This window comes from Ailuropoda melanoleuca, chromosome 18 (genome assembly GCF_002007445.2).
Source record: "Ailuropoda melanoleuca isolate Jingjing chromosome 18, ASM200744v2, whole genome shotgun sequence".
Taxonomy (NCBI): domain Eukaryota; kingdom Metazoa; phylum Chordata; class Mammalia; order Carnivora; family Ursidae; genus Ailuropoda; species Ailuropoda melanoleuca.
The window spans coordinates 19,055,010-19,068,693 of record NC_048235.1 but is presented as its reverse complement, the minus strand read 5'-3'; positions in this window follow the sequence as shown (position 1 = coordinate 19,068,693).

Sequence of the window (13,684 nt, the reverse complement as noted above, 5' to 3'; positions counted from 1 at the left end):
AATTAATAAATGATCTGTTTTCTCATCCAGAGACTTCATATGTCCCATCAGAATATGAATATATAAATTATTGTGTATAAGGTATGTCTATATATTGTAAAAATATATTAAATATGTATATAATAAATATATGCATACTTAATGCAAAAAAACTTTGTTAAAGATGTTGTATTAACCATTGTAATTCAGTCTCCCTAAACATATCTTACACCTTTTCCCCACCACATTTTACATACCAACATTACAATTTCAGGGCAAGGCTTGTGGTCATCTAAACCAATCATTGGATTCATTTGTCTTGTTAGCTGTGACTTTAAATCATCAGCACAGGGATCTCTGGAAACACATACAGGCTCAGGAATGAGTAAATAACCCACTTAAGACAAAGGATGCAAAGAGAATTTTGTTGGGGTTTATGAAAAATCTCCTTCCTTTTCAGAAAGTCACAGAAAGGGGTCCCTGGGTGGCTCAGTCAGTTGAGCATTGGACTAGGTTTTGGCTCAGGTCATGATCTCATGGGTCGTGGGATGGAGCCCTGCGCTGGGCTCCGTGCTCAACTAGGAGCCTGCTTGAGGATCTTTTGCCTCTGCCCCTCTGCCCACTTACTCATGCTCTCTTTCCATCTCTCTCTCTCTCTAATAAATAAATAAATCTTGAAAAACAAAAACACTACAGAAAGATATACACTCCTACTTGGCTACTTGTGGTAATCCTACAACTAAAAGGGGAACCAGTATTAGTATGAAGTAGAAACCACAGAAGGGGAGGCGCCTGGGTGGCGTAGTCCTTAAGCATCTGCCTTCGGCTCAGGGCGTGATCCCAGCATTCTGGGATCGAGCCCCACATCAGGCTTCTCCGCTAGGAGCCTGCTTCTTCCTCTCCCACTCCCCCTGCTTGTGTTCCCCTCTCGCTGGCTGTCTCTCTCTCTGTCAAATGAATAAATAAAATCTTAAAAAAAAAAAAAGAAAGAAAGAAACCACAGAAGGGAATTCAGGTAACCAGGGGAAAACCTGAGTCCTTGAAGACTTAAGGATCAGCCAACTGCAAAGCCCGTCCTAATCCGAACTTCCGGTTTTGTGAGCCAATTAATTTCATTATTGTGTTAACTCACTTGATTAGAGTATTGTGTTATAAGCAACTGAATGCGTTCTGATACATACTTGCTAAAATGCCTATGGACGATTAATTCTCAGGATCTCTTTTGCTAAAGTAGGTTGTACACGATGCAAATTTTCCTGTAGGGTTAATCTTATCGGAAGAAGAATATAATTAATTATACTAAGTAAATGAAAAGGTATAACCGAAAAGGAAAATGATTTTAATGAATAATGGAAAAGATTACAATAAATAAATTGATAAGTAAATAAATAAAATATATACATATACATTAATTATTGGTTACCCAACAAATAGCTGTCAAAAAGAAAATTGTCTTTTCTTCCTTAAGAGAGAAAATTTATATATATATATAATTTATACAGATTGATAAATTTACATATAGGAAAGATTTTAAAGTCTTTTATAAGAAGAGAAATAAGTAGGGGAGTTAATCAAAGTTAAAGCATTGTCACTAAAACAATAAAGTCAAAAGAATCAAAGGAATGGAAGAACATTAGAGTGTAATAGAAAAACCTAATATATATAAGAATTAATATGAGCTAAAAAGACAAAATATACAAATGATGGATAGAATATTCATTCATTCAGTCAATAATTATGTACCAGTAATGTTCTAAGAGCTGGTGATATACTCGCGAACAAAATATACAGAAATCCCTTCTTTTATTGAGCTTCATATACGATTTATTACTTGAGGAGACGATTGGTTATTTGCAAAACACTTCATTTTGAAAACCACCTTACAGATATTGACAAAATAAAACATAGAATAAGAGGCTGAATGTTAGCCTTAAATGGAGGTACTCAATCATATTTGTGTAAATAATGCTTATTAGGATAATGACAAAACTGGATATTTTCTGATATTAAGAAATTATTCACTTTTAATATGTCAAAAGACATTGCGATTCTTCAAAAAGTAAAGATCTTATCTTTAATAAATATATGCTGGATATTTAGAGATAAAATATATAACGTATGGAATATAACTCAAAATTACTCAGTTGAGGGACGCCTGGGTGGTTCAGTCAATTAAGTGTCTGTCTTCAGCTCAGGTCATGATCTCAGGGCCTTAGGATAGATGGAACTCTGTGCCAGGCTCCCTGCTCAGTGGGGAGCCTGCTTCTCCCTCTGCCTACTGTTCCCCCTGCTTGTGCTCTCTCTCTGACAAATAAATAAAAAATAAAATCTTAAAAAAAGAATTACCCAGTTGAGGAGAGACAAGGGAGTAGGCGAATATATGAATACATGAAACAAGATTGGTCAAGCATTGATAATCGTTGAAGCCAAATTACGAGTGTATGGATTTCATTGTAGTATTTCTTCAGGTTCCATAATACAAAGTTTTTAAAGGTAAATTATAGCATCTTAATTAACCAAGTTTCATAGTTTGAACCATCAGTTATAAGGGCAAAGCAAAAACCAAACAATAAAAGCTCAATGTAAATCAATATAGAAAAAAAGTTGATAAAGCGATCCCCAAAATGACACCACCTATCAGAAAATAGAATGTGTATTTAACTACCACAATTCTCATTTCTATATCAAACACTGTATTTTCTTATCCAAAAGGATTATCACCTACTTTTTCCCAAGCACTTTGAAGTATATCTTAATCAACAGAGCATTTCAATCATTAATTCTGCTACAATGTTAGGAAGTAGAAAATGGAGTATTATAGTCTAGACTGAACAGAGAGGTTCTTGTATCTCATTAACTAATAACTAACTTCTAAGCAAGGAAATGACTTAGTCCCATTGACTAAACTTGTTTCCTTCATCCTCTTGAAAATGAATACATTTTTGGTAGCTCCACTGTCTAATTATTGAGGCTCAAATTTTTAGAGTCTTCTTTGAATTCTCTTTGTTTCTAGCCCCTCAACTCCAGTTTCAAAGTCCTGTAGACTCCACCCTAAAAAGACTTTCACACAATCTGTTTCTTATCTCAGTTCAGCCTCCTTGATATTTATAAAGCCTCTTTTCTCCTCAGTATCATTACATACTTCCCCTATGTGATTTATCCTGAAGCGCAGATTAAATAATATTACTCTTTGATACAAATTCAGACATGCTTTCCCGCTGCCTTTCCAAGGGAAATGCAATAAATGGAGGAAGAAAAACAGGAAGTGCATGAGAAAACATGAATTTGAATCCTGACTACATAATTTACTCAGTGTACTTTTGTAGGCGACGAGCTATAATTCAAAGAAAATAATATAAATGAAAGTGTTCTGTGTGTCTTTAAATTGATGGTGAACCAACATGATATTGATTATATAGAGAGAGATAAGGCATCAGCTTACCATGTGTCAGACACTGTTCTAGGTACTGGGTGTGTATGTCCATGAAAAAGATAAAAGTCCCTGCCATTGGGGGCTTCATATTTTAGTGGAGAGAGAGAGAGAGATGGTAAATGTGATAAACAAATAAGTAACAAACATAGTAAATAATACCTTATCAGATGTATTAGCAGGTGGTAACAAATATGGAGTGTCAGAGGAATTCAGAGTGCCATGGTCAAGGCAGGCCTTCCTGAGAAGGTGACTTATGAGCACAGGTTAAGGGAGAGGAGTGAGCCTGCAAAAAACAAAACAAAACAAAACAAAAAAACCGTGTTAGGGGAGGGGCACCTGGGTTGTTCAGTCAGTTAAGCATTCAACTCTCGGTTTTGGCTCAGGTCATGATCTCAGGGTCATGAAATACAACCCACGTCAGTCTGCCTGCCCCCCCATTCCTGCTCTCTCTCTCTCTTTCTCTCTCTAAAAAAAAAAAGTGTTAGGGGAGAGGAGGCAGATACAAGGTCACAGAGTACTGATGTAGTATATACAGTTTGGGACAAAACACAGGGAGCCATGTGAGCCATTTGGGGCCGTGGGCATTTACTCTGAAGGAAATGCGAACCACTGGAGGCTCATGAGTAGCTGTGACATGATCTGTCATACATTTTTGAAAGACCACTATGGTGGCTCTATTAAAAAGAAACTCTGGTGAAGGGTGAGTGCAGGGAGATGACTTAGGAGCTATTGTAGTCAACCAGTGGGAAGATGATGATTGCTTGCAACAAAGTGGCCATAAGTGGGAAATCTAAAAGCTTTCCTCAAAGACTTATGTGGGGAATGAAAATATTGAGGCTTAGTAATCGGAGGATGGAGTTGCCATCATCTGAACTGGGGAAATTTGCAGGGCCTGGAGATCAGGAGTCCAGTGTTGGGCATGTTAAATTGGAGATGCCTAGGAGACGTTGACATGGAAATATTGACTCTCCCAGGTGATACAACAGTGACCAGTAGCGTACTAGTCCTCTTATATGCATCATTCTATTAGAGAGGATTCTCAGTTTATTCACAATTTGTACCCAGATGCTGATTAACTTGCCCTAGATCAAAGAACTAATAGAAGGAAAATCTGGAATTTGGACCCATCCTTCTGTCCACCCAAACTCTGTTCCCTACCCTCTAGTCTACACAGTCTCATTTCTAATAAATGGGAAAATGATGCCAAAGTGTCATGGTTCTTAGAGTTTATTACCTGGCCAGAAATTGGCCAACTATTAAATATGACAATAGCTCAACTGGAGCGAATTGCCAAAAAAGAAGAAAAATTTTCCCAAATTCTCCACACTGTGGCCCAAAGGTAGAGCAGGAAATCAAAATTTGGCATCAGGCCAGCCTTAGAGCTTTCATCATTTTAATCTCCAAAGATCATTATTCCCACTTTAAGTAGCTTATGTGATTTACCTTCATAGGTCAGACCAAAAAGTCAGCAGCGATTTGGAGAAAGACCCTACCATTGTGTTCAGTGACATTTTATATTGGCAGGAAGTAAGCATTTATGCAATTATTTTGTGTAATCCTTACATTCCTGTTGGTATAAGCCAGAGAAAAGAAAAAAAATTATATATATGATCATGTTCCTTAGTGTGAAATTGGACAAAATGCTGTCCCACTGTTGATGCCTCCTTTCTGCTAAAATGTAATTAAGCCACTGAAGTACATACAACTAAGGGAAAATGAGAAAAAAAAATTTCTTACAATGAAGCAAGAAGCTTGAGCTAGGGACATTTTTTCATTACTTTTTCATTTTGTTTCTCTGACACTTAATTTCTCAGTGAGGTAATATGTATTTATAAAACCCACAAGGACAAAACTGCATTCCTTTGAAGAAATGAAGAACTGGAGTGATAATCCTAAATTCAAAATTGCTGTCCCTATTTTAGTAATCATTGTAACGACCATTAATTTTGTCTCTCCTAATTGACATTGACCTGCCAATACAAAATGTGAGCCCTTGAATGGAAACATGAAAAAGCATACTGCTTCTTCTATATTCTATTTAATTAGAATAATTGGCTTAATATTTTGCTAAAGAGTGAAGTCATTTCAAAAATCAATAGGATTTGTTAGTCTAAATGAAGATTAGGAATTTAAGACCCCTATGTATGATATAATTTACACTTGGATAGTACTTTTTTTATCTTAGTTATATCATATCTATCCAAAATACTAAAAAAAAAAAAAAAAAGATAGTTCTTAAGGTATCAATCCACTTTATAGAGGCCTGGCAAAAGACTGAGAGTAGATACCAAGTGATTCCCAATCCTGTGGCAGACTGCAGTGATCAAGGACATTGTGAGTATATTAGTCAGGGCTCTCCAGAGATGCAGAAACATTAGGAAATATATGTGGAGAGAGAGAAAGAGGGGGGATGGGGGAGGGGGAGGAAAAGGAGGAAGAAAGAGAGATTTATTTTAAGGAACTGAATCATTCAATTATGGGGCTGGTAAGTCTGAAATTTGCAGGATAGGTTGTCAGGCTGGAGACTCTGGGAAGTGATAATGTTGCATCTGGAGTCCAAAGGCCAACTGCTGGCAAAATTTCCTCTTCCTCAGGGGACCTGGGTCTTTTTCTCTTTCTCTTTCCACTGATTGGATGAGGCCCACCCACATTGGGGAGGGTAATCCTGCTTTACTTGAAATTTACTGACTTCAATGTTAACATCTCATCTTTAAAAGAGCTTCATAGAGACATCCTGACTGGTGTTTGATCAAATATCTGGGTACCACTGCCTAGCTAAGTTGATACAGGTGCCATGAACAACAGTAGGTCCTTTAATTAGATGCACAGGTGAACAACAACAACAGCAATAACAACAAAACTAATGGCTTTCAGTTTAGTTGACCATTTAAGTGGTATTAACTAGACCAGTAGATCTTAAAGTGTGGCCCCTGGACCAGAAGCATCACCATCATGGGACCTTGTCATGGGCCCCATCTCAGACCTACTGAATCAGAATCTTAAGGGTCTACCCCAGTGATCTCGGTTTTAATAAGCCCACTGGGTAATTCTGATGCTAGAGTCTAAAAGCCAGGGAATTAGACCATTGCTTGCATCATTACAATTCACACATTTCTATTCGTCTATTTTTAGTTCATTTTTAAATTGCTATTGGTACCTAAACAGTGTCTTCTTATTCATGAACAATCAGTCATGGAGTGTCTACTACGTGCCAGGCTCTGTGCAGATTTTTTTCTGGAGTAATGAGGTGTGGCAGGCAGACAAGGGAGGCTGTTGAAGAAGATTTGGGCCACTTTGTATCAGATTTTATTTGCCATGTTAGGGTTTGTTGGTTGGTTGGTTTAGCTACTGACAAGTTTTTAAAAACAGAAGTTCAATCATCAAAAAATAATTCTAGTAGCAACAGGAAGAAGTAGGGTAACTGGGAAGTGAGATGAGAGAAATGCCCATTAGAAGAGGTGGGGAGCACATGGAACCGTCCAGAGAAGAAAGAAGTGCAGGGGAACCAAGGAGATCACGGTGATGGGAGAAATACATTCAGTGGGAAGGAGGCATCAAATGGGTAAGGGGCGTGAAGAAGAGAATACAGACGACACTAAAGTTCACCTCGGAAGCACACATGTACCTGCACATACGAGGTAAATTAGAAGTGGAAGATAAATATATCTGCATAAGTAATAGATTGGGCTTCTTTGGTATAGAGATAGCAGTTAAAGCCATGGGAGCACATAAAATTGCACAGTTTAGAGTATGTAAAACCATGATTTTCAAACATCCTGAGTCGTGGGGAGGAGCAGAGTCCATGATTTTCATCAGTAGTATCTTTGTTCAAGCATACGCGTGCACCAAAACCAGAAAGTTCCCCAAGATCTCGGCCGAGGAGGCCCGCAGGTACAGAGTGTGGCTGCATTGCAGGGCACACAGATTAAAGGAGACATACATTCCTGCAGTAAAAATAAGAAAACAAGGAATATCAAGGTAGAATCCGATAGAAGACCAACAACTCCAAGAAAGGCAGAGGAAGAGAAGGCAAAAAGGAGGCTAATTTTCTCATAGCTCACTAATAATTTCCATTTTTCCAACAGCTATACAATTTACAAAAATTGTTTTCCCTGGAAGAATAATACTGAAAACAAATGAGCCTTTGGTAACTTAAAAAAAAAAAAAAAGGAATATTTAGTCTAATGATCAGGGACATCCTCTGAGGACTATTTTAGCAAACATTTATGGGAATGTATGGAATGCGTCAAACATACCAGGTAGGAATACGTGCTCCTAACCTTTTTTTTTTTTAAGGTTTATTTATTTGAGAGAGAGTGAACATGCACAGAGGAGAGGCAGAGGGACAGAGAAAGAGAGAATCATCAAGCAGATACACCACTGAGCCAGGAGCTGAGGTGGGGCTCAATCCCACAACCCTGAGATGGTGACCTGAGCTGAAACCAAGAGTTAGACACTTAACTGACTGAGCCACCCACGCACTCCACGTGCTCTTAACAGGAGTCATTTATATTTCACCTAAAAAATGAACTACAAGAATGGTAACGAGATGAAGAAAGCTGTTTGTGAAGAGAATAAGAAACACTACTAAAGCCCAGAAATTTCTCAAATGTCGGTCAATAAATTTTAAAAAGTAAACTGAAAAAAGACATGTTGCTTTTAACCATACCATGATCAGGGCATATGTGGTTGGACATTGTGAGAATGGAGTAGAACAAGAAAATGTGGACCACTCCAAAAAATTATTCCTGGTTAATTCTACAGCTAGCTGTGTAAGTCAGGGAAAACAATAGTTCTGGGAGACAGGTAAATTGGTTGATTCTAAAACAGAAGGTAATGAAAATAACAGCTGGGTGAAACGTGGAGGGAACATAACATATTAATGTCCAAATAACATTTTCAAAAGCAGCAGTAAATAAATAAGTTCTCAACTAAAAAAATTTTCAAAAAAATCTTCAGAACTCAATTTTCAATTCTAACTCCTTTTTGACTATTTCAACATGTTTATTTCAATGTAACAAGAATTTTATGGGAAGTAAAAAAAAAAAGGGAATATTTTTAAAGAGACAAGTATATTGTTCTTGAAGTTCTATAAGTTCATTTTTGTTAAGCCCATTGTATATGGACCAGGGTGTATGTATATATATCTATATCTAACTATAGACATGTATACATCTTTATTTAGATGTATATAGATATATATATTCTATATATCTAGATCAACAGACTAGATAGATAGATAGATATAGATATAGATAGATAGATACACACATATAATCAGGTGCCAAATTATAACAAAAGCAACATACCAAATAAAAATTTCAAGTATTCCTTATTGAATGTTGGACCAATGTTCTGACCTGACACAGAAAACACTAAATGGCAGGTTAGATCTGTACAAAACGTTAAGTTTGTAATCATACTGTGATAAAATTAATTTTAGTCATTCAGTGATTTAAGTGACCAATACAAATATTCCAGTGTTTATGACCAAACTACCTAAAATATATCATGTTGTTTTATTTATAGCTATTCTCAGTATTTAAACCAGTGTCATAAATATTATAGGAGATCAAGAGATAATTCCGGGAAAGAAGAAAACAATTTTCAAGCTTTATAGAAACATCTACTGGCCAAAACCAATAGAAGCGATTCTTAACTCTTTATTGAAACAAGAACCTCTATATGACATATCTCTACTAAGTCACTGAGACTCAGGCTATAAATTTAGGTGTTTAATAAAATGTTCTTATTTTATTAAATTTTTTAATATAGACTTTCTTTCTTTCCTCCAGAGTTCTCAATTAATAAGGTTCTACAATTAATCCTATTGCAAATACATAACATTATTCTGTTTTCAGTCTTGACACAGAATATATGGGGGAATAAATATTATATCTATTCTAATTTATGATTACTCAAATTTTTTATCAGGCACACAGAAAATGGAATGAAAGAAAACATGATCAGTGCTGACTTCTTATGCATGAGCTATTCTGCATTAAATTATTCTCACATGGGGTGACCTACACAGAGGCTAAGAAATCTTTATGCTGTTAAAGAAAGTTTTTTCTTTTATAATCGCTCAAGAGTTTAGGGTTCTATACTTCAGCAACCTTCCAAACAGAATTTTCTTTTAGTTTAGTGGGAATATGAGTATAATCTTAGAATGCTACAAGAATAAATATATTTACATAAAGGTAAAGGGGTAGACTCAATAACAAGATCAATATTTAGAACTAAACTACAATGAAATGAAATGAAAATGTTTAAATATTTATTTACACTTTCAACAGCACAAAACGTTCCTGATTTTCTTTGGTCTTGCAGTCAGAAAAAAAAAAACCCTGTTAGTTTTATATTGTAATTTTTAATAAACAGATATTATTCCAAAATGTAAGCTGTTCAAAATATACAGCAGTATTCTTCGGCTAAATAAAAATCATTATTGTTTCTACTGTAAAACCTACATAATACAGTTTATTTTCTACATTTTCTGACCCAAGTCTCTCATAAGAAACAAACATCTAGGATTACCATTCAACATGGATGGATATGTTTTGAAAGAGGCTAATCTTACTTGAGTCAAATTAAATAGGGTTAGACATGAAACTCCATAAGAATAGTCTATTTCCTGTTCCTTCCCAGCAAAGTAGTGGCCTGCAGAGGCTCTGACCTGCAGCTGCCATGTTCCCGGCCCTCCCCTGATGAAGGAGTCTTTTGTTCTACTGATAAGTGATACATTGTGCACTGCTCAGGTGCCCAGAACGAAAAGTGTAGGGCGCACAATGAGCCTCTCTGCAGTCGGTTTTAAGAAGATGAAGCATAGAAGTAAAACTCGCTTTACCTGAGATGTGTTTCTTTCAGTGAAACTCGCCTCGCCCATTCTAAAGGAAAATGTCATTTTGTCTGTTTTTAAAAGCTTACTCTATAGTTTGCTTCTCCCTTCAAACTCCCTCCTCCACCCACCCACCCCCACCACCCAACTGTGGGACTAAAGCAACAGGAACAGGAGATCTTTTTTATGAAAATGCTTAAGCTGGGTGAACTGCTGGCTTTTTGAAGGGGATTTCTGGAATGACTCTATCTCTGATAAATTGCCTCAATGTGTCTAAACACAATCAGATAGATCACTGATTCTATTTAGTTATCAACGTAGAAATAAGATTTTTAAATCTCTTTTAGATGTTCTTAAACTCACCTAAAAACATTTTACTTTCACTTATTTCTAAATGTAAAAAAAGTATAACACAAATAAATAAGTCACTTACTAAATATGGATAAAAATGTATCTGTAATTTATAATAAATAAATAAAATCTACAAGAATATAGTGTAAGACATATAAGTACTTTGTGTAAGTATCAGTGTAAGATATATAAGTTGTTTAATAAAATTATGTCTTAAACTTCAGGAAAATGTTGGTATTTTTCCAGAGATATTCTATTCTCGGGTCAGTGTAAAAAGCATTGGGGGGTACTGGGGGAAGGGAATCACACTCTTTTTCTAGTCTCCTGTCATTAGATGAAAATGTCCCAACAAGGACATCTTGCTTGACCCAAATGGCATGTGGAGCGACTACAAGCCACACCCATCCTCTATGGCTTGGCAAGTCTACTTATCAAGAAAAAAAACATACTGCATTACTGAGGATTATTGCCACAATTGCATGGGTTAATGCTGTTTAGAGATCGGTAAACTGAGCTTTTCCCATCCGCCCTCCAAAATAAGTTATTGCATTTTTAGGATTTACAACTCCATGATTATTACAATCACTAAGAACAGTAAAGAATGAGTTTTCATATACCATTTCCATGCTGAGTGTGTCAAGTATTTTTTGCATAATGAATAAACAGGTCTCCAACATGTGACTTAATATAATGTGTTTCCAGTGGTTCTTTAGCTTTTAGATGCATCATTAGCATTATTTACTGTGTTATTAAAATCTATTAAATGTGCACATGCATTTTATACACAGCATGAATGTGTATAAAGTGTTCCTATATATTATATGTAGTTGACTGGTGGGCAGGAATTGTCTATTTTCTTGTCCATTTTATTACCTTACAAATATCAAGACCCTGGAACAAGGGCTGGCAAACGGTGGGGTACTATTTGCTTAATTAAATAATTACTTGTTAATGAGATGGTAAATACGAATCTTGAAGTTAGGAAGAAACTTCTATAAGTTCTGCTTAGTCACATCCTGAATATTAGTATTGATTGTATTTATGACTTTATCCCATATTTTATCCAAATTAAATTAAATGTTTCTCATTTCTTTTACATTTGATTCCAAGTTTTACAGTAAATTGGGCATATCACAACTAGGTAATATATTTGTCTTCTAGAATCCATCCTTCTAGATACCCAGAGAATCAAAGAAATTAGAATTCTAAAATGTTCACTTCTATTACTGTTTAAGATCATAAATAATGAATATATTAGTGCATCAACATATGAAATGAATACTGACCTTATTCATTTTTGACAGATTTGAGAAGGTCAAAATCAAAAAATTTCTAATCTTACTCAATGTTGCTTCAAGTTTGGGCAACAGAGAGAAAGGAAACAAAGAAAAGCAATAGTTCATATGTTTACTATCACATTTTACTGAGACCATCAAGGTCAAATGCTTGTCAATGTCTTAAATTTAGATAACAACAAATTGGGATTTTCTTAGACAAGTTTATTTCTTTTGGTAATCCAAAGGCCACAAGCTGCCCCCTAGGGTCATTTGGAAGCTCTTAAATGACCCTGGATGAACCATCTCTTTCAAATCCTTTTCTCAAGTCATGGACTTAGTAAAAGAAAGCATGTTGCATGATAAAATCCTGCTGGAACAAGAGTAAAATCCAAAATCTGTATCGAAGATTTTATTTGAAGTTCACTTTTGAAATAAAAACACTCCATTCTGAATATGCCAGCAAGCTCTCAATAAATGAAGGATTCAAGAGTAAAATCTTAGGAATGGGAAGAGAAGAAAAAAATGCTGAATTTAATAGTTATCTTGTATATTTTACATAAGATACATGCATATATGAGGAAAGACTAAGGAAAAGAATAGAGTTTTCAGTCAACTTTTACAAAAGCCATGTTTACTTTTCACTCCTGCAATGATATACCTCAATAAAAAAATCCATAATTCAATGGCTAAAAAACTCACACTACTAAATAAAGAAGCTAAGTTGAAAGAAGTATTTTCAAATATCTTTGAGAACTTTCTCGCCTGCTTGAAATGCCTGTGTTCCTTTGTTCTAGCTACATTTGATTCCATCATCTTGAAAGTGTTGAGACCCTGCTTTCTGGTGCTTAGTTTTTATATTGATATAAGTAGGAAACCAAACCATCCTAACCTATGTTGTTCACATGGGAAAGACACCGAGGCAAACACAAAGAACAGAGTCCTACCTTTCCTCAAGGCCCTGGACTGTAAAATCGGAAGACTGACAAACTAACAGATCCTGAGTAACCACTTAATGCTTCTGTATTTCAGTTTCCTATTCTATAAACAAAGTAGATTGCAAATAACTCCTGGTTTTAAAGATTACATGAGATGCAACAAGAAAGGAAACTATAAATTCTGAGGTATTCTAAATATTTTATACTCATACTGTAATGAGACTTTATTAGTAGATACTATAGAACCTATCAGTCAAGCGTTCTTCAAGTATTCCACCAGAAATGTTCTTGCACTTATTTCACTGAACTATCATCACGAAAAATGTATTTTAGAAATCTTCTCTCAGAAACCCTTCAGAATCTGATTATCATCCTCATGAGAATATTAATCTTGTTAGATGATAACAACAAAATGGTTTTACCAAAGCTACTCTTCAACGTTAATTCTCAACATTTGAGGCAGTCCCAATAGGTGCACTTAGGCTTAACTTTAAGAAGTTTCTTGTTAAGGGCACCTGGGTGGCTCAGTCGGTTTAGCGTCTGCCTTTGGCTCAGGTCATAATCCCAGGGTCCTGGGATAGAGCCCAAGATCGAGCCTGGCATCCAGCTCCGCATTGGTATAAAAATAACATGATTAATTCTCATTGTTAAAAATCAAATATAAGGAGTTCTAGTTCTTTTTTTTTCAGATTTTATTTACTTATTTGAAAGAATGAGAGAGAACACAGGCAGGGGGAGCGGTAGGCAAAAGGAGAGGGAGAAGCAGGCTCCTCACTGAGCAGGGAACCCAATGCAGGGCTTGATCCCAGGACCCGAGATCATGACCTGCACCGAAGCAGATGCTTAATGGACTAAGACACCCAGGTGCCCC